The sequence below is a fragment of the Symphalangus syndactylus genome, chromosome 17 (genome assembly GCF_028878055.3).
Source record: "Symphalangus syndactylus isolate Jambi chromosome 17, NHGRI_mSymSyn1-v2.1_pri, whole genome shotgun sequence".
Lineage (NCBI taxonomy): Eukaryota > Metazoa > Chordata > Mammalia > Primates > Hylobatidae > Symphalangus > Symphalangus syndactylus.
The window spans coordinates 90872136-90892823 of NC_072439.2; the positions used below are offsets into that span (position 1 = coordinate 90872136).

The following is a 20688-nucleotide window of genomic DNA, read 5'->3' on the forward strand; positions in this document are numbered from 1 at the left end:
TGTCTTTAAAAATATGATTTCCAAGGATTGTATTTTACTCCATGATAGATGTGCATACCTCATGTGATACAATAAGAACGTTTAATTTTAAATATTTCCAATTTAAATTTGATACTTAAGTCATTAATGCTTCTACTAGGCTCTAAGCTTTAGGTAGCAAGTTATTTTTTAAAAATTTATCTTTGAATTGTAGTCGTATAGTCAATAGACAAAGATAGAATCTTTGTTCTGTGTGAGATAAACACTAAATGGAAGTTTTCACTATGTAAAAAAACTCAGAAAGCTACAATTGGGTTATTTCATAAACTGGAGGAAAGTCAATGATGACCCAAAGTGTTGTGATTGGTGACGGTGAGAGGGGAATTTTTCTTGGATTGACCAGGTCTAGCTGGAAATTTTCCCAGGCTAGGAAGGCTGGTCCTCTCTGAAGTGCTGATCTCATTGCTGGGAGGGAACAGCTAATGAAACCAGACAGAAGGTCCCTACCATTCAATGTTTTTTTCCTTGTTGAATTAAAACAAAACAAAACAAAAAACCTAGTAACGTATTCTTTCTAATTTCCTACCCTTGGTGCTCTTAAATATGCAATTTCCTGCAAACATTTAACCATGAACTTAGCACCTTTTGACTTATAGTAGGATAAAGATGATAAAAATAAATATATTCCAGCTCTTTTAGTCCTACTGATTTGGTATTTCACTTGTTTTATAAATGACCTGTAAGAGCTCCATCTTGTATTAGAATGAGGGCTCCACACCAGACCTGAGTAGAGTCCTAGACCAGGATAATTAGAGAGAAAATTGAGGTGGGGGGCAAGTAGTTCAGTATTCTCCTAGTACATATGAAAAAAAAAAAAAAGCTAGAGAAGAAATGGATTAATGGATTATACTTGAACCTGGATTTCCTGATGCCTACTTCTTCAGGAATTCCCCACTATCACTAGATTTCATATATTCTGCTCACAATTGTTCAGATTCCTCTAGCATAGATTCAGTCAATTATTAGACCTCAAACTGTTTTGAAATCCTATCATATTTTCTAGGCCTTTAGATTCATTTGTTCATCTAAAGTTTTTTTTTTTTTTTTTTGAGATGGAGTCTCACTGTCACCCAGCCTGAATCACGGTGGCACCATTTCGGTTCACTGCAACACTTGCCTCTCAGGCCCAAGTGATCCTCCCACCTCAGCCTCCCGAGTAGCTGGGATCACAGATTCGCACCACCACACTTGGCTAATTTTTTGTACTTTTGGTAGAGACGGGGTTTTGCCATGTTGCCCAGGCTAGTCTCAAACCAATGGGCTCTAGTGAGCCTCCTATCTCAGCCTCCCAAAGTGCTGGGATTACAGGCATGAGCCACCCTGGCCAAGTTCATCTAATTTTTTTTTTTTTTTTTTTTTTTTGAGATGGAGTCTTACCCTGTCGCTCAGGCTGGAGTTCAGTGGCACGATATTGGCTCACTGCAACCTCTGCCTCCTGGGTTCAAGCGATTCTCCTGCCTCAGCATCCTGAGTAGCTGGGATTACAGACGCTGCCACCAAGCTCAGCTGATTTTTTTTTGTATTTTTATTAGAGACCAGGTTTCACCATGTTGGTCAGGCTAGTCTCAAACTCCTGACCTTGTGATCCGCCTGCCTCGGCCTCCCAAAGTGCTGGGATTACAGGCGTGAGCCACTGTGCCCAGCCTCATCTAATTCTTATACTGTCCTGTAAGATGTGTGGATCTACTTGACATTTGAGAAAACTGAGGCTGAGGGGTTTAAATTGCCACCCGAACTCAGGTAGCTGGTAAGTTGCAGAGCCCAGATTCAAGCTCAAGTCTTTCTGACTCCAAGGCTTTCTCTAATATGCTGGTCTATCTTCTGATAAAGGTATTGATTGCATGAAATGAATCAATTTTTATCTGAATTGCTCCTTACCCATTATCTTCTGAAAGGGTTGACGTAATTAATTCTCTAAACATTTGTGTCTTTGAGTTGTAGTGAATAATCTTGATATATCACCCACAATGTTGTATTTAAATCAAAAGTAAAGACATATTTTAGGCTCCAATGGAGGAAGTTATAATAAGTTGTCTGGTTCAGCAACTGATTGGCTGAACTCCCAAATGGAGTGAAAGCTCAAAAACTGAAAACAAGCAAGAATTGAACTTCTGCAGAAGTCAAAGAAATAAAAAGAAAAGATAATTGAAAAAAAGAAAACCTGTTCAATGCAATATAAGTAATGTTACCTCTACTAGAGAACAGATGCATTTCAAGAAACACTGACATCAGAAAATTCATTCGAGAGTTAACAGACGTGAGGACCTTTAGGGATGTGTGCTGGGACATGGATTCCCTTCGGCCAGGCATTTTCTTTTGACCTCTTCTCAGAGAAAGGTGAGTTGTGCTACGACTTCTAGCCAATTTGGCACAATGAAAGAGTAAAGGTGGAAAATATCTTACTCTGTTTTGTTTCAGACCAGCATTTTTGAGCCTGGCTTGTGTTGGGGCCTAAGCTCTAGGTCCAATGGGTGTGGAATCACTCGTCTGGATAGCCTGCCTTTACTATCCTGTCTCCCAGCCCTATGTTTAAAACAGTCACTGCCATCCTTCCCTTTTCCTCCTCCACATCACTTGCTGTAGTCTTTTGCTGTAAGACTAGAACTTCTGCCAAGCCCTGTGCAGTCCATCTATAACTAGGGCTTTGTTCTCAGAAGATCTGTTCATTGGAAGTGCACTGGGCTTATCTCTAAGCAAACATTCCTCCCTCCTTTTTCCCTCATATAATTTACATAACAGGTTTGTAACTTCTTGGCCTGTATAGCACTTTCATAACTTCTTGTAAGATAAGCCTTGCCCAAGAGACACTGTCTGTCTCCATTCCTCAGAACTTCTTTTGACTTTTTTTCCTGTATGCAGCCTTTGCATATCAGTGGGCAGATAAAAGTCATTGACCAATAACCCAATTATCTGTGTACAGGAAATAGTCTCTATTAGGGCATTAATTTTCATCTTCTTCTGACTTTTACTTCTGGAGATTTTCTGAAGGCCAAACTTTAATGCATTTCCTTTACAAAATAGAATAGTTTTTTCCTTGATGGTGAAAGAGAAATCTGTAATGAAAATGTAGGCACCTTTTAGATTTTTGAGTATTTTTATTGGAACAAATGCTGTTTTTTTCTCATTTGTCACTTTTTATAAGATTTTCATTGTAAAAAATTAGAAAATATAATTTAAAAAAAACCTGTAATCCCATTACCCAGAGAAAACTAATGTGAACATTTTTGTGGATAACCTTGTAAATGTTCTTTTATACATATCTGTATTTTATTTTTGTAAAAACTACAATCATACTATGTCCTTTTTATAGCTTGATTTAAAAAAAATGCCATAGATATCTTTCTATTGTATTTGTACAATGCTAGTTATAATGGTTATATAATATTCTACCTAAACTACATTTAGATAGTTGTCAATTTTCTGATATTATAAATAAAATAGAATTGTTATTTTAAAAAAATTGGAATAAGGGATATACTTGGATTTACCCCTAGGAGATGATGAGTAAAAAAAAAATCTAGCTGGAAAGGTCACTTATTTCAAATGATTCCTCTCTTTTCACATGTTCAAGTATACCAGAATAGCTTGTGATAATATGCTGGCTTGCCCCATTTATGTCATGGGACATAAATCTACAGTTAGGTAACATTATTAGTTATCCAAAGGAACGTTCTTCAAGATACCTATCCCGGATGGGGTATTGAACTAGCACATGAGGCCTCTCCTAAATTGAAGATTCTATATTCTGTCACTTCCAAATGGAGAGTTAGTTTTAGCTACTCTCTATAGCACTTTCGAATAAGTATACCCACTGATTATGCTTTAGTGGGAGAATTAAAGAGATTCACAGTCAAACACTAAAGGCATTTGAAGCCTGACATTACCTATTTTAGGTGGGATGCAGGAGAAGAAGTAAGGAATAATATTAAGTAGAAATAGATCTGATTATTATAGATTGGCTATAGCCCATTTAAAAGGGAAGATAGAGCTTCTCTCATAGTTAACAGGGAATACATTTTAGAGTCACATCATTTAGGTGATCTCTTTAAGCACTATACGATGTCATCGATGAAGTTCTTAGATACAGAGATACTGCCAAACACTAATGTTCTGAACTAACCCACTACTGGTGAAACCTATATCAAAAGAAAAGCTCTAAGGAATAGTGAGACATCCATTCACTTGAATTTCTCTATTGACAAATAGGACATATTATATAAGCCACAGATGTTCTTTCACTGCCTTTATGTTCTGCAAAAATTCTCTAGAGGCAAGAATTGACATAGTAAGCGTGTTCACAGGTGATGTGGGCAGCATCAAATTCTGGCCCTGTGAGCTTCAGTTTCTATCTGGTTTCCTTGGCCTTCTGGGAAGAATTGACACATCCCTGGTCTAAACACATCGCCTCTCCTCCCTGTCACCCCCCACATCTTGCCAATAATGTTAACTTCATCAAGATAGATAAAAGCTTTCCCTCAAATCTCTGGGCATCCTCACTTTCTCTTTGGCATCCTTCAGGAACTGCCAGCAGCCTCTGCACAGATATTATTCTATTTTATTGCCTCCTACTTCTATGATAAGAATGCTAATAGCTCTTCAAAAGATGAAAGATCAAGGCACTTCATCATCTACAGAGTACTTTCACAACTTTTTTCATCTAATCTTCACAAAAACTGTGTAGAGTAAGCAGGCCTGGCATCAATATGCATATTTTTATAGATAAAGAAGTTGAGAGGTATGATTACAACATACATGTACATTTAATATATAAAGATGGCATTACCAACCACTCTTCACAATGAGTGCTTTCATTAATCTTTCCCTGATCCATATTCCTACTCCGCTCTTAGCTGCTTTGTGATTGAGTCATACATTTACAGAAAGACTGATCAAAACCAAACATCATCCCTTTGCAATGAGCCAGCTTTGAGATAAATATTCACAGAAGCAAGGAAATGCGAATAGCATAGGTAGGTCTTTTACTTTTCTCAGGACATTTTTACTGTCTATTCTGGCTAATTTTGGTCATTGCTTTTTCAGTAGTTGTAGCAGTTCACATGTAAATATACATGTATTCTTACTTTCAAATATTATGACCACATTTATACACATATGGTTGTATATAATTATATTTTCATATGTGCACATATTTTTATTGTTTTGTTATTTTATGGAAATATAGAAAAAGAAAAGGCTATTTGTGACAGATGTTATCGTTCTTCATCAGTCTTTTATCTAACTGCCTTCAGCAAGAAAATATGAAAGTATTTTTTAGTTTTCATTCTTTAGCATTCTGAACTGTCCACTTTTATTAAATCATCTTAGAATGAATCTGAATGTTGCTTTTAAAACTACTTTCCTCTTTCCACACTTGTGCTCTGACCTTTATTACTTTAATGAGAGCTACTCCTGTTGTTCTAGCTCTCTTGTCTTTTCTCTCTCCCTGGGTGGAGCTCTCTGGATCTATTTAAATCTTCCTGGCATCTTGCAGAACAGGCTGAATTCTAGGTGGTAACATCCTAACACAGGTGGAGTGGAAATGGGTCAAAGTAGCTTTAGAATGATATTATTTGGATGCCTTCGTGCATCTAATTATTTTCTCAGATTTGGTGTCTTGTTTAGCATTCAGCATTTTAGGAGCTTAATGTATATTTCATCATTAAAACACAAATTATCCTTCAGTTACAGCCCTACAAGATGAGAAGTTAGCCACGTCTATTTTTAAGACCTGGGCTCTCCTTCCTGGTCTTGTTCCGCCCCTTTTGAATGCCTACTCCTGAATATTGTCCATTGGTTTAGGATAAGCCTCTTCTCTAGTTCCTGTATACCTAGATCCTCTTTCAGGGAATACTCTGATATTCATCACTTACCCCTCAGGGTGGTTTCAGGCAGAAGCAAGTGATTCCTTCTTCTGTCTGTCTCTAGTGATGCAAACATCTTCCGTGAAAGACATTATAACTGAACACACTGGGCTGCACAAAGGCTTACAGATTTTGTGGGGATCCAGGAGGGACAAATCAGGGCACAGGAAGCTCACCAAGCTCACAATTTACTCATGGAGCCCAATCACAGGCAATAACTAAAGAAAACTGGTTGACAGAAGATCATGATGCCTGAGAGCATAGAAAAATTGCATTTCTAAATTGCCATTCTTGTTACATTTCTGAGAACTGTTAACTTTGAAGCCAGGTTTAGAAGGAAGGATTTCAAATCTTCTCTTGTCAGTTCTAGTTTCATAATACCTGAAGAGAGAGACTCTTAGCTAAATTCCCTTTGCATTTTCTGTCATGGGTGCTCCATGTAGTAAAGATATTTATTACTGATTCATTTGTTCAGCTAATACATAATGAATGCTTTCTATGTGCTCTACTTGGTGCTATGGATACCACAGTAAATAAAACCTGGTCCCTATCATCAAGGAGCTCATGTACTAGTGAACAGGATGTGAAAGTTAAGGCAAGCTAACAGATATTTGTAATGCAGTGTGATTAACACTCAGTAGGCAAAAATTGAAAAGAGTAAAACTTAAGGGACATGAATTGGAAGGTCTTTATAATGATCCTCAAGAGATAAATAATTTATGGTTATTGATAAATGAGAATTTACACCTGTCATTCTGTGAATTGCTTTCTGGTTGTTTTGTGTATCCTTTGTTTCTTTCTTTCTCTTTTATTGTCTATCATTGTAGTTTGATGGTTTTCTGTCATTTTAAGGTTTGCTTCTTTTTTTCCTTCTCCTTTGAGTATCTGTTCTACCAGTGAATTTCAAATTTTGATGTTTTCTTAATAGTGAATATTAACTTTTTGCCTCCAGTTGCAGGATTTCCTTGAGCATTTCTCATAATGCCAATCTAGTGGTGATGAACTCCCCCAGTTTTAGTTTGTCTGGGAAATACTTTATTTTCACTTCATTTCTGAATGATAATTTTGCTGGGTATAGTATTCCTGGTTGTCAATAATTTCCTTTTAGCACTTTGAGTATATCATCATCTTTGCTACCTGCCTGTAAGGTTTCTGCAGAGAAATCTGCTGTTTAGTCTTACAAGGATTCTCTTATATGTGACTTGATGTTTTTATCTTGCTGTTTTTAGAATTCTCTCTTTATTTTTGACTTTTAATTTTTTTTTTTTGAGATGAGGTCTTGCTTTGTCACTCAGATTGGAGTGCAGTGGCATAATTCCATTTCACTGCAAATTTGAACTTCTGGGCTCAAGCAATTCTTCCACCTCAGCCTCCTGAGTAGCTGGAACTATAGGTGCATGATACCATGCCCAACTAATTTTTAATATTTTGTGGAATTGGAGCCTTGTTGCATTGCCCAGATTCCTTTGACTTTTGACAGTTTGACTATACTGTGCTTCATAAAGAAGCTTTTGGGTTTAATCTTTTTGGGTACTTTTTTGCTTCCCAGATTTAAATATGCGTATCTCTCCCCAGACTTGGGAAGCTTTCAGCTATTATTTTATTAGATAGGTTTTCCATACACTTTCCCTTCTCTTTTCTTTCTGGAACTTCCATGATACAAATATTTGTTCACTTAGTAGTGTCCATAAGTCTTGTAAGCTTTATCTCACTCCTTTTCATTCTTACTTCTTTTTTTTTTTTCTCTGACTGGGTAATTTCAAATTATCTATCTTCAAATTCAGAGATTCTTCTGCTTGATCAAGTCTGTTGTTGAAGCTATCTCTTTTATTAATCAACTTATTCAGAATACTGCAGGATTTCTATTTGCTGCTTTATGTATGTCTATTATCTCTGTGCAATTTCTCATTCATACCATGAGTTGGTTTCCTGATTTTGTTGAATCATCTGTCTGTATGTTTTTGGTTGTTTGTTTCTTGTTCCTTAAGAGGATTATTTTGAATTCCTTTTTCTGGCAATTCATTTATTTCTCTATTTATTGAGGTCTGCTACTAGATAATTATTATAATTTGTTGGTGGCATCATATTTTCTTGCTTTTTCATGTTTCTTATTCATGTGTTGCTGTCTGTGCATCTGGTCAATCATCTCTTGCAAACTTTCTAGAATAGCTTTCATAAAGAAAGATTTTCACCTGCTGTTGTCTTTTTTTGCCTGCTGGTTGCGAAGGGCGTAGTGACTGTTTTTCTGCATAGGTGTAATGGTATGATATCTGTGCAGCTTCTTTAGCTGTATTCAACATCAGTAGTAAGTGTGGGCACCTCAGTGGCCTAGGCTGTAGAAGCCTGTGGCCATGACAGCATAGGTTGTTAATGTTCTAGGTGTCAAGGGCTTTGGGGTTCTCCTCTCCTTACTTTTCCCACAGTGGAGAGACTTAGCCAAGGAGATCCCTTTTGTTATCAGGTCTGACATAGCCTACAAGTAGCTGTGGTGGTGCTGGGTTCCAGGTACAGGTAATCATAGCAGCTGTGGTGCGAAGGTCCTGGGCTCAGTGATACATGAACCTATTGTGACCCCTAGGTCTTTGTCTGCAAGTTTTCTCTCTTTGGCTGGTTGAATATAGGTTGCCCGCAGAGCCAGGATCTGTGACTCTGAGGCATCTCCTAGCAGCTCGGGCTCAGGGGTCTGTGTCATGGTTGTGATTCTACCCATGGGTGGGAGCTCACAGTACTGGCACATCTGTGGGGAAAAGGGAGTGTTCTAGAGGTTTGGACCTGCAGAGCAGAGTATGGCTGCAATTTGGAAACCTGTGCCAACAGGGCTCAGTATCTACCTGAGTCCCAGGGAATGAGATACTGTGTAGTAGTAGCTATAGACCCTGGGATTTCAGGGCTCAGCAGTATCTCAGCCTCTGTGAGGCCAGGTGCAGTGGCAACAGTACCCCAGAATGGTGGATCATGGCTATTATTTGAGCCCTGGTGCTGGGCAGGGGACAGCACAATGATGACTTCACTCCCCAGGAAGAGGGGTGTCTCGGCAGCTAAGACACCCAGCTCCAAGGGTACTAGACTTATTTGGCTTATAGGGTGAGATATCTCAGCTCAGCCACTGCTCTGTTTCCTTGGAGCATGGGGTACTATGTAAGCCCAACCCTGAGATGCAAAGCTGCTCAGCTTAACCAGGGCACTGATTCCCTAGGGGGTGATGTGTTGTATCAGCTCAGGCCTGAGGGTATGGTGACTGTTCTGGGCCACCCAGGCACTGTTTTCCTGGGATGCAGGGTGCTGCTTCAGCTTAGGTACTGGGGTGCATGACCACTCTTGGTGTTCAAGGCTCTGTTTCCTGGAATGAAGGGAACTGCTTCAATTTAGATACTAGGGAGGTGTGACTTCTTTTAGTGGCTAAAGTACTATTTCCCAAGAGGCACAGTCCTGCTTCAGCTCTAGCTGAAAAGGCAGAGGGAGTGGTAGGTGAAGTGGCTTCACCTCTGCTCGACCCAACAGAGAAAGCCGTAACAGCTGATTGTGGCTTGGCTTGAGGATATTTGGCCACTGGTCTGGGGTGGTTTGGCAGTAGCTTAGCCTCAAGGATAAAGGAGAGCCATGACTACTCACTGCTAGAGCAAGACACACTCTAGCCATAGTTCTAATTCAAGACAGTGTATTGCAGTAGCTGTGTGGGCCATAGGAGGCAGGGCACAGTGTCAGCTTCTCCTCTGGAGGGAGCACAGCTCTGTGGACTCCAGTCAGCTCCCACAGCTGGGCTTAGTGCCTGTGAGCACTGCAGGGGATCCCAGGGTTGAAATCTGTTGGTGTCCAAGGTGTTGATGGGGATTCCTAGGATCCTCTTGCTTTCTTCCTTGTTGTAGACAGAAGTTCCTCCTAGTTCTGAGGTGATCCTGATAAAGGGATGGAGTGGTAGAGGCCTGGCATTTCCTTCCCATCTCTACATAACAATCCCAAGTTTCTGTGTTCACCAGGGTTTCTGTTACTCCCCTGATGCACTTTGGTGCCCTTCCTTGGTTATTTTCATTAAAATGTAGTTGTTTATTTATTGTTCCGACTGTCTTTGTGAAGAGTAGAGTGCTAGGGGGCTTCTAGCCAGCCAGCTTGCTGACATCACCTCTCTCAAAGAGCAGGTTTCTCTTGCTTCATAGGCCAACAAAGACTTCTCAGGGATTTGAGGCAGTTTAAGCAGAAAAGAGGAGCCTGAAACCCTACTGCTTCCATTAATTTACTTTGTGACCTGAAGTAAGTCACTTCCTTACTCCCATCTGAGGATCTAATTTTTTATTTGTAAAATGAAGATGTTGAGTTAGATAATATCTAAAATGTTTGGCAGCCCTGTTGGATTTTATCATGTGAAACTAACTGAAGAGTCACTTTCAGAAAAATAATCCTGTCACAGTGCTGGTAGTGTTCTATTTCTTGACCTCAGTGATTGTTTGCATGGTGTATTAATATCTGTTATCATGCTACTAATAAAGATATACCAGAGACTGGGTAATTTATAAAGGAGAGAGGTTTAATTGACTCACAGTTCCACATGGCTGGGGAGGCTTCAAAATCATGGCAGAAGGTGAAGGGGAAGCAAGACACATCTTACATGGCAGCAGGCAGGAGGGGGCATGTGCAGGGAAACTCCCCTTTATAAATCCATCAGATCTCGTGATACTTATTCACTATCATGAGAACAGCATGGAAAAGACCGGCCCCCTGAGTTACCTCCCACTGGGTCCCTCCCATGACACTGTGGGAAGTTTGGGAGCTACAATTCAAGATGAGATTTGGGTGGGGACACAGCCAAACCATATCACACTGGTATTCTTATTTTATGATAATTCATTGTTCTGCATATTTATGATTTTTTGAGTGCATGTCATAGTTCAATAAAATGTTTATTAATAAAAACCATTAGAATAATAAAGGCTGGAGTTTTTATTTTGAGGGAAAAATACTATTTTCAGAACTTAGATGAATACTTTCCATGAATTTTATAAAATCTAGGTGTAAAAAGTCACAGTTGGTCTAACAAGAAACCGAGGTTTTGGGGTGACTTCCTTAAACAAAACTCCCAGGCAGGAACATCTGCTTGTGGAATGTTTGTTCTCACTGCTGCCTGGCACCAGGATTAATGCTGGGAAGGTAGTAATCTCTGGTAGGCATTAATCTACGCACTCCTCTGGGATGTCTCAATAACTGGGACAGAGGCTTGTTTTAATGTGTAGGCATTGACACCACCAAGCTTCTGAATCAGCAGATTCAAAATCAGGGATTCTATTTGGTTTGTAGAGAAAACAACAAAGGCTACTGCAGGTCTCAGCTGTTGGCATTGGTTGATTTTTTTTATCACTCTGCTTCTTTCTTGTTCATCTGTATATGGAGAAAACATCTGAGTCTTTACAGGCTCTCCGAGTGCATTATCAGGACCAGTATCTTTAGCCTTGCGTGTTGCTCTTTCCTCTCTTTCTGTATTTTTCTCTCTCTTTTGTATGTGTGTTTGGTTGGGGTTGGGGGACTGGTGATTTAGTCTTATTTATTCTACTCCCCAGAATGCGACCACTTTTCTGCCCCCTTTCTGTCCCACAGTCTTCAGGGTCAGGCCAGTTGCAAAGTAGGACACTTTTGCTATTGCCTGAGATAAGTCACTCAATTCAATATTTGGCTTACAGAGTGGTTTTGTTTTACTTTTTCAGATGCTTCTCCTGCCAACTCTCTTCTAATTCACAAATCCTTATATAGATTTATATTAATAGCTAGTTATAGAATTTATTCCTGTAGGAGAATTTCAGTATTGGACAGGGGCTGTGAAGGGGAGAACCCAAGAGATCTAGATATGTAGATTAAGTAGATATGTTTCTAACCAAAACCAAACACATAAACAAGAAAGAATTTGTTATTCTGAAAAGAGAGAAGTGAGAAATAGATGAATGATATAATATTGGACCATACACAATGTGACACACCTCTCCATGACCTCTCTAAATCTTTGATAAAGTTGTTAACCCCAGGAAATTCTTAAGGCAAGTGGAATATTTACACTGCCAAGGCCAGAATGTGTAAGTGGGTTGGCTGTGAGAAAATTCTCAGCAGGTGTGGAGGGGATGGCAGAGAGAAGGGAATACAGAGAAAGTGTGAGAAGAATTTCAAATTCTCCTCCCATTGCGAAATGTTAGTTTTCACCAACTGTAACCAGATCTTCAAGGGATTGGGTCTGAGGGTGGGCGGCTGACATCTCAATTGCACACACCATATTACCTGCCACTTTTGGAACACACTCCTCTCACACCTCACACATTTGCCTGACCCCTACAGTCAGCTCTGAGGTGCCTTACTCCACACCTCTAACTTCCCACACTCGCATTCCCCTCTTCCCGCTAACCATCTTCTGTCTCTATGGTGTTTTGTGCACATACTCCTATCATGGCTCTATCACAAAAGGCTGCCATTATCTGCTCGTGTTTCTGTCACCTCCACTAGACTATGAGCTTCTGTAGATTAAAGACTGTGGTATGAGTTCCTATATGTGTCTGTGAGAGAAGATGCTTTTGTTCATGCTTTAGCACACAACTTCATTACTCGATCCACAAACATTTACTGAGCACTCGCCGTGTATGAGGTAATGTGCACAGATAAAACAAATATAAGCCTTGTCCTTCCAATCTGAAGTAGTGCCAAGAAACAGGCAGGGTATCCATTCATCCATCCAAGAAATTTAAACTTAATGGCTGCTCTATATCATGCCTATACTAAGTGCTGGACTATGAAGATTAGTGCAGCACAGTTCCTGCTCTGGAATTGCTCATGGCCCACTAGTGAAGACAGGAAAGTAAATGGTGATTACAGAATAGTAGGATCAATGCCACGAGAGTCAAGAACTCAAGTGCTATCATAACCCAGACTGGATGAGTGGTAGAAGCATGCACTCAAACGTCTAAGAAAATTCATCTCAAGGGATCTGTAATCTCAAAAAATTCTCTAGTCAGTATCTTTGTCTTTATCACTTTCTTCTTTATGTATTTTTGAGAAAATCTCCCTAAAAATAAATACATGCTGTGAGAAGCTCAACAGAACTTTAAATTATTTCCTTCTTAAGTACAAGAATAGTTACTGAGGCTCGAGTATGTCTTTGGCCCTAGACTGGGTGAGATGCCCAGCTCTCCACTCTGCATGTCCCAAGCAGCTCTGATCTATATGGATTTTTATTTGAGTCAGAGGGAAGTCATAAAACAACACCCTATAATCTCCACAATAGGCACCCAAATTCGTGACCGTTATCACAATCTTATTCCTGTGAGCTTACAGCTTTTTAATCACAAGAGAACCAATTTGCTCAGTTGGAGTCACATGATGAAGATGAGATGGGGAAAACCATTTAGGAACAATCTCTATAGGCTTCCATCTAAAACATTCCGGACACTGAAGAAAAATTAATCAAATCTTGTAGACTCATTGAACTGGAAACTTATGAATAATTTAGTCCAACAGTTTTCAAATTTGAACATTTTCCCCCCCAAATAAAAGCTTCAGAAGAAATCCAGTAAGAGATAAATGGATCTTTTTTGACTGAAATAAGTTTGATGACCGGGGAAACCCACCCATGAACCCCTCAGGTAACCTCAAGAGTAGTATCCAGGGCTGGGCGTGATAGTTCACACCTGTAATCCCAGCACTTTGGGAAGCCGAGGCAGGTGAATCACGAGGTCAGGAGTTCGAGACCAGTCTGGCCAAAATGGTGAAACCCTGTCTCTACTAAAAACACAAAAAAATTAGCTGGGTTTGGTGGCGGTCACCTGTAATCCCAGCTACTCAGGAGGCTGAGGCAGGAGAATCACTTGAACCCTGGAGGCAGAGGTTGCAGTGAGCTGAGATCGCGCCACTGCACTGCAGCCCGGGCAACAGTGCGAGACTCCATCTCAAAACAAAAACAAAAACAAATAAACAAACAAAAAAACAATGAATAGTATCCAGGAGCACAACTTGCAAACAATCAAGTCTCACCTTTATTTTGTGGAGAGGAACTTGCAGTGCAGAGAAGGGAAGCAAGAAAGTGACCTACCCAGGGTTACTCTGAGGGGACAGCAAAAGAGTGAGGACCCACATTTCTTGGCCTAGCCCTGTATTCTTCCCCACAGCCCTCTTTCCATCTGCTGCTGAGTCAAAGCACTCTGTAGCAGAGCAGAGGACTCTGCCTGGCCCAGGTGGAGCTGGGAGGGGAGAAAGCCTCCGTCAACTCAACTTTCCCCCAGGACACAGAGCAACCCTGCTGGCATGTTATCACTAATATACAAAATGTGAAATTGTAAGGAATTGTTTGCCAATTTTCTTATCTCAACTGGCACAGAAGCAGGCTTGTTGGAGAGTTATGAGGTGTTAGAGTATTGTTGTTTATCCACTGCACATCCCTCGGCTGTTCTCACAGACAGACTCAGGGAAGGCTGCACACATAAATTCACATAAATTACCTTTACAAAATGTCAAAATTAAAAGTAGATTTTTATTTTGGGTATATGCCTTGAGACTGTTAACCCCTTCATGGGGGTAGAGGTGTCAGCATGAGAAAACACAGTTGACATCTTTGACTGCACACAGGCCACAGGGACTAATTCCTGATCTTCCTTCCTATTCCCATCGCTATCCCATCTGCAACAGAGTCATCGTTCTTGTTAACAAGCCATAGACTTTTCTAAGTTCCCTGTCTGTGCACAAATATTGCTCTAGATACAAGATTTTTTAATTCTGTGGTTACTGTAATTTCATTATTTATTTAACTAAGTTGTAATTAACTGAGAGTTCAGAAGAGACACACAACCATTCTGGGCCTCAGTTTCCTTACTTGTAAAAGGTGGATGCTATGGTTTGAAGGTCTGTGTCTTCTTTAAGATTTATGTTGAAACATAATCCCCTAAACAGTGATATTAAGAGGTGAGGCCTGTGGGAGGTGATTAGGCTATAAGGGCTCTGTTCTCACGAATGGGATTAGTGCCTTATAAAAAATCTGGAGGAAACTAGCTCGGCCCTTCTTACCCTTTTCATTTCTCCCATCATGTGAGGACACAGCATTTGTCCCCTTCGAGAGGTACAATGTTAAAAGCACCATCTTGAAAGCAGAGACCTGCACCAGACACCGATCTGCTGGTGCCTTGATCTTGGAATAATCAGACTCCAGAATTGTGAGAAATAAATTTCTGTGGTTTATAAATTATTCAGCCCCATGTGTTTGGTTATAGCAGCTGCAATGGACTAAGGCAGTGGAGATTGGAATAGATGAGTGCTAAACAGCCAGCTTTTCTTCCCAAGGGTTCACAGAGGTAGCAATGGGGATCATCAAGTAGCTATTGATATTTCAAAAGTTTTGTGGATATTATAGATACCTGCAATAGGATTTTTTAAAATCCCGTGTGACTTCTGGAGGTATCAGGAGACAGACAGAACAAGTGAAAAAAGCAAGGGAGTGCCTGGTGTTGCAGCTGGTCCAGCAGGCAGAGAGGGCCAGCAGCCCAGAAGGACTTTCTGAAAACTAGATTTAAAAAGGGGGCAGGTAGTGCTGAAGAAATGGAGAATGACATGGCTCTTGTGAAGAGGTTCACCATGAAATAGCCCTGAGAGAAGGCAAGCATCTTTAATGCCAATACTGGTTTCTAAATATGAAGTATGATACTTTTTGTTATACTCAAATTTTTGTTTTTTTATTTTTTTTTTGAAATGGAGTCTCACTCTGTCACCCAGGCTGGAGTGCAGTAATGTGATCTCAGCTCACTGCAACCTCCACCTCCCAGGTTCAAGCAATTCTCCTGCCTCTGCCTCCCAAGTAGCTGGGATTTACAGGGGCCTGCCACCACGTCTGGCTAATTTTTCTATTTTTAGTAGAGATGGGGGTTTCACCATGTTGACCAGGCTGGTCTTGAACTCCTGACCTCAGGTGATCCGCCCACGTTGTCCTCCCAAATTGTTGGGATTACAGGCGTAAGCCACTGCTCCCAGCCTCAAATTGGCCTTTATTGAACTGTTGTGAGAGGGAAAAACATTCCCAAACGTGCCTTTTCTTTGCCTCTGACTCAAGTTCTGGCAACTAAGTGTGGCTGGCTATACCTTTAAAGCTGATTAGGCGTTTTCAGGGTGCCTTTCATACTGATTAAAAAGTTCTCAGGGTAGTTATTCATCCACTTCTCTGAGAAACAAACATATACTGGGGGCCAACTATGGTGGATCTGTCTTTGCTTTTAAAAAAAGCAAAAAGTATCGTCTAAAGATCGTGCGGTTTTTCGGTAGGACAGAAATCTTTCAGTATGTGGTGGAGCAGAATCATCAATGATGAAGAGACTGGAAAGCTCTGGACCCGGGGTAGGCTAGCTCTGACAGTCTAGGATGGAGCAGCAGAATGAAAAATCAAGTGGGAAATGGGAGTAGAAAGAATGTGGATTTGAGCCAGGACCACGTTATGATATCTATGCCGCAAACCTTTTTGTCTTCTCACTGTGACAATATCAATATTAAAACTTCTGTTTCTATAACTTTAAATTGTTCAATATTATGTGTTTTTTCCCTTTTAGGCAAAATGTAATAGGTTTGGGGTGCCTTACAAATTTTAGTTTTTCTTTTTTCTGATGTGAGAACAATTTAAAACTTTTAAATTTGTGACCCTAAAAGCCATTTTTTTCCTTCTCATTTTAAAAGAAAGTAAAATATTTCAAGGGCTTCTAAAAGTTTTGTGAAACCTCAGGCACTGTGCTTCTTGTGCCTAAAGGATTTGTCAACCTGGTTCTGGGGGAAAGAGAAAGGCTTCATTCAGCCTGCAGTGCTCGCTGTGGGGCTGCCGATGCAGGGGAAGCTGGGGATTGGTCCTGCTTCATGGAAGCTGTATCTCTGAGCCCAGAACTCACTGGCCTCAGACATTTGGCAAAAGTGCCTCCAGTTTGCCAGTGCATAAGTTTGATGGCCGTTTCTTTGCTTTTCTTCTAAATGCAGCAACTTTGAGAGTAGGATAGAACAGTGAACTGGAGTCCAGAAAACTGGAGGTCTGGTTGCATGTGTTGATTCTATGGAGCTGTGTGGCCATGGACAACCTTCATCTCAGGGGGTCTGTTTCAATATTTGCCAAATAAAAAAGTTGAACTAGACAATAACTTTTCAGCTATAATTTATGCCCTACATGCTTCTATAATATTATTAGAGAAAGTCTCAGAGAGATAGATGAATTCCTTATAAATGGAAGCAGTTATACTTAGACCAGGATCTGGAAATAAGTTATTTATTATAATACTATATTAAATTTAGTTCTGAATTTTCTGGCAGCTGAGAAATATAGTATTTCTATTGTCTAATCAAAGGCAAGGTAGTACTTCTTTAAGGCTTTATTTGGGTTTTTTTAATGCTAAAAAATCTGCACTAGTGCCATTTAATTTTTTTAAAAGAGCAAAAATTGACGCACAATCCACTACTTCAATAAATATGAATATTTTCTTTCTAGTTTTTACCAATGTGAAATTATTCAGTGGAACATTGCAAGATAAAATATTTTTGGTTTCCTGCTTTATTTCACTTAAGAAGATACAACTGTTAATCTCGTGCTACTGCAATGTTTGTGTGTTATTCTGAATGTCTGTACAATACCAATTGGATATACTTAGCCATTCCTTGAACATTAGGTGTTTAGTTGGTTTTCAATTTTCATTACTACTCAGAATAAGTAATTAATATTGTAGTGTTTTCCTTCTTAAAGGTAGTTTTTATTACATGAATTCCTGGAATGAGAAGATTCCATTGAAAAGTAAGAACATTGGCTGGGCAAGGTGGCTCATGCCTATAATCCCAGGACTTTGGGAGACAGAGGTGGGCAGATCACGAGGTCCAGATATCAAGACCATCCTGGCCAACACGGTGAAACTCTGTCTCTACTAAAAATACAAAAAATTAGCTGGGCATGGTGGCACACGCCTGTAGTCCCAGCTGCTCTGGAGGCTGAGGCAGAAGAATTGCATGAACCCAGGAGGCGGAGAATGCAGTGAGCCTAGATCGTGCCACTGCACTTCAGCCTGGCGACAGAGCAAGACTCTGTCTCAAAAAACAAAAACAAAAACAAAAAAAAACTGTGAACATCATTTACTTTTTCTAAGTTTTGACCCTTTGTTTTCCTATGAAATTGTGCTGCCTTTACTCTCTAAATGAAGATATAAATTTACTGGGAAATATTACAGAACAGTAAATCTTTTCAGTTCTAAAAGGCTCCCAATGAGTTTGTTGCAGGGGATGATTGATCTGTGTGAAAGCAATGGAACATTTGATTTTGATTTGTTACTGGTATTAATGTACCTTTAGCATTTCACGGAATACAGCCTATGCAGGGATAGAAGAGCACTTGCTATTGAATTGGGAATGAACTGGGCCAGAGGTCATGAGAAATAGAGTGGAATGTGTAGATGTGCAGCACGCTTCTCCTATTGGGGAAGTTGAGGAAGTTCTATTTATTGTTCTTCTAAGATATTCCTGTGACTGGAACAGAGCTGGAATTACTCTGGATTGGGATAGCTGAGCTCAACTTTCCCACTATTTATGGCAGTGAGAATTTAAACGGAGCTGAGAGTTTCCTTCTTTCCTGGATCTCAAACAGCTTGGTCTCAGAGCGCAGAGCTTCCCCAAGTGTTTCCAGAGAAGACAGCCTGAGGGAGAGGAAGTGGTGCTAATTAAATCCTCCCTCTGTTTTCCAGGCACAAGAGCCTTTCGCAGATGTCTGTTGTTAGGCGTGTGTTCACAGAGTGCACAAATACAGAAGCAGGCTTTCCTTCCCCAGTGACACAAACCTTCCTTCACAGGTTCTAGAGAACTTTAGAAATGCATTTCCTTCCAACACCCACTGTGATAATGGTGGCAGACCTGCATAAATAGAGCATGTAGCTGCCAGGGACAGGGAGGTCAGAGGGCCTCCTCTGTCTCTCGTTCTTTCTCTGTCTCTGTCTCTATGTCTCTCTCTCTCTCTCACACACACACACACACACACACACACACACACGCACACACTCTCTTTCTCCTGCTTCTTCATTCCTTGTTTTCTCAGAGACCAATTTCTACCTTTTGCACACCTCACTTTAAAAGATCACCTAAAAGCTCACAGACATCTTTTCTGTCATAAGGCAGATGTTGGGTGTGCTATACTGGGGGCATGGCTGGGAGGCCGGTTGCTGCTACGACTATCAAAGTGTGACCCTGGGTGGTTCCCATCTACTCTGTGTTCCTCAGAAAGATGGGGAAAGAGTAAGTAGCTCTTCTAGGATTGCTGGAAAGATCGGATAAGAAAACATACAAAGCTTAAGAAAACATATAAAACAAACTGCACAAGGCTTTCCACTTGTGAGTTACCTTAGCTGTGTTTTCTACATTCAAATCCTCAGGGTGAACATGTATATAGATACACATTTGCTTGAGACCATCCAGTTCACTCCTATCATCCTGACGTAATTGCCAATAGCACCCTTTTCATGCCAAAATTTCCAAAATTAGCTAATAAATTATATGATCATACTATTTTTACCTCTTGTGAATAGCCTAGTTAATCCCAATTTCAAAAGTGGAAGTTTGCTGGGGATAGGGGCTTTTTCTCACCTTCCTTTGTTTCACAAGAACCAAGGAAATTGATTAAAAACCACTTTTTGTTTAAGAACAAGGAGGTGACTCTGAGAATAATATGACATTCCTACTTTCATGGTGAAAATGGACACGAAACTTTCCAGGCAGCATTGACAACATGCTCACTGTCAGCTTGAAACGATTTGAGTGCACATGCTAACATGTGCCTTCTATTTTATTTTGCTTTGCTTTATATGTACAAAATAGAAACCAATATATTATTATTTTTATTTATTTTAAACCATGTGTGATCATTACTAGCACCCATAGACATGGAAAGAAACAAAAATAAAATCACCTCTAACACTGTCATCTAGAGAAAACTATTGTTAATACTTTATTTTACTTCTTTTCAAACCCTCTTTTTAGACATTTTTAAATCCGTTATACCATACATGTATGCCTGTATATACATATGCAGGTACATTTCCTTCCTTCCTTCCTTCCTTCCTTCCTTCCTTCCTTCCTTTCCTTCCTTCCTTCCCTTCCTTCCCTTCCTTTCTTCCTTTCCTTCCTTCCTTCGTCTTTCTTTTCTTTTTCTTTCTTTCTTTCTTTCTTTCTTTCTTTCTTTCTTTCTTTCTTTCTTTCTTTCTCTTTCTTTCTTTCTCTTTCTTTTTTCCTTCTTTCTTCCTTTCCTTTCCTTTCCTTTCCTTCATCTTTCTTCTCTTTCTAATTTAAAAAAATTGGAATAATATTATTTATAATATTTTGTAACTTACTTTTTTCCATTTATGTTTTGGATATTTTCTGTGATAAAAATATACACTCACATTTTCAATGATAACATTGTATTTATGGTACAACATATTTTATTTAGTGAACTTCTTATTGATGGATACTTATTTTATTTTATCTTTTGGTGTTAGACACAATATTGCATGAATGTCTAATGTTTTTATATACAGTGTTCTATTGTTCTATGAGATATAAAGTGGTGTGTTTTTCTTTTATATAATGTGGTATATTTTTCTATTAGATGCGATGTTGTGATGAACAAACTTTTTTTTTTTTTTTTTTTTTGAGACAGGGTCTTACTCTGTTGCCTAGCCTGGAGTGCAGTGGCATGATCTTGGCTCACTGCAGCTTCCACTTCCTGTGCTCAGGTGACCCTCCCACCTCAGCCTACCGAATAGCTGGGACTACGGGCACATGCCACCATGTCTGGCTA

The 20688-nt window shown here is 39.8% G+C and overlaps 1 protein-coding gene across 1 annotated transcript in view; it reads left to right on the plus strand.

Annotated features, from left to right (window-relative positions):
* The first annotated feature begins 4974 nt into the window (after window positions 1-4974).
* The window catches only part of TPRG1 (tumor protein p63 regulated 1), a 136988-nt gene continuing 121274 nt past the window's right edge, over window positions 4975-20688 (plus strand). The window contains exon 1 of the mRNA XM_063620537.1: window positions 4975-5009. The gene's annotated coding sequence lies outside the window, so the exon portion shown is untranslated. The remainder of the gene's footprint in view (window positions 5010-20688) is intronic.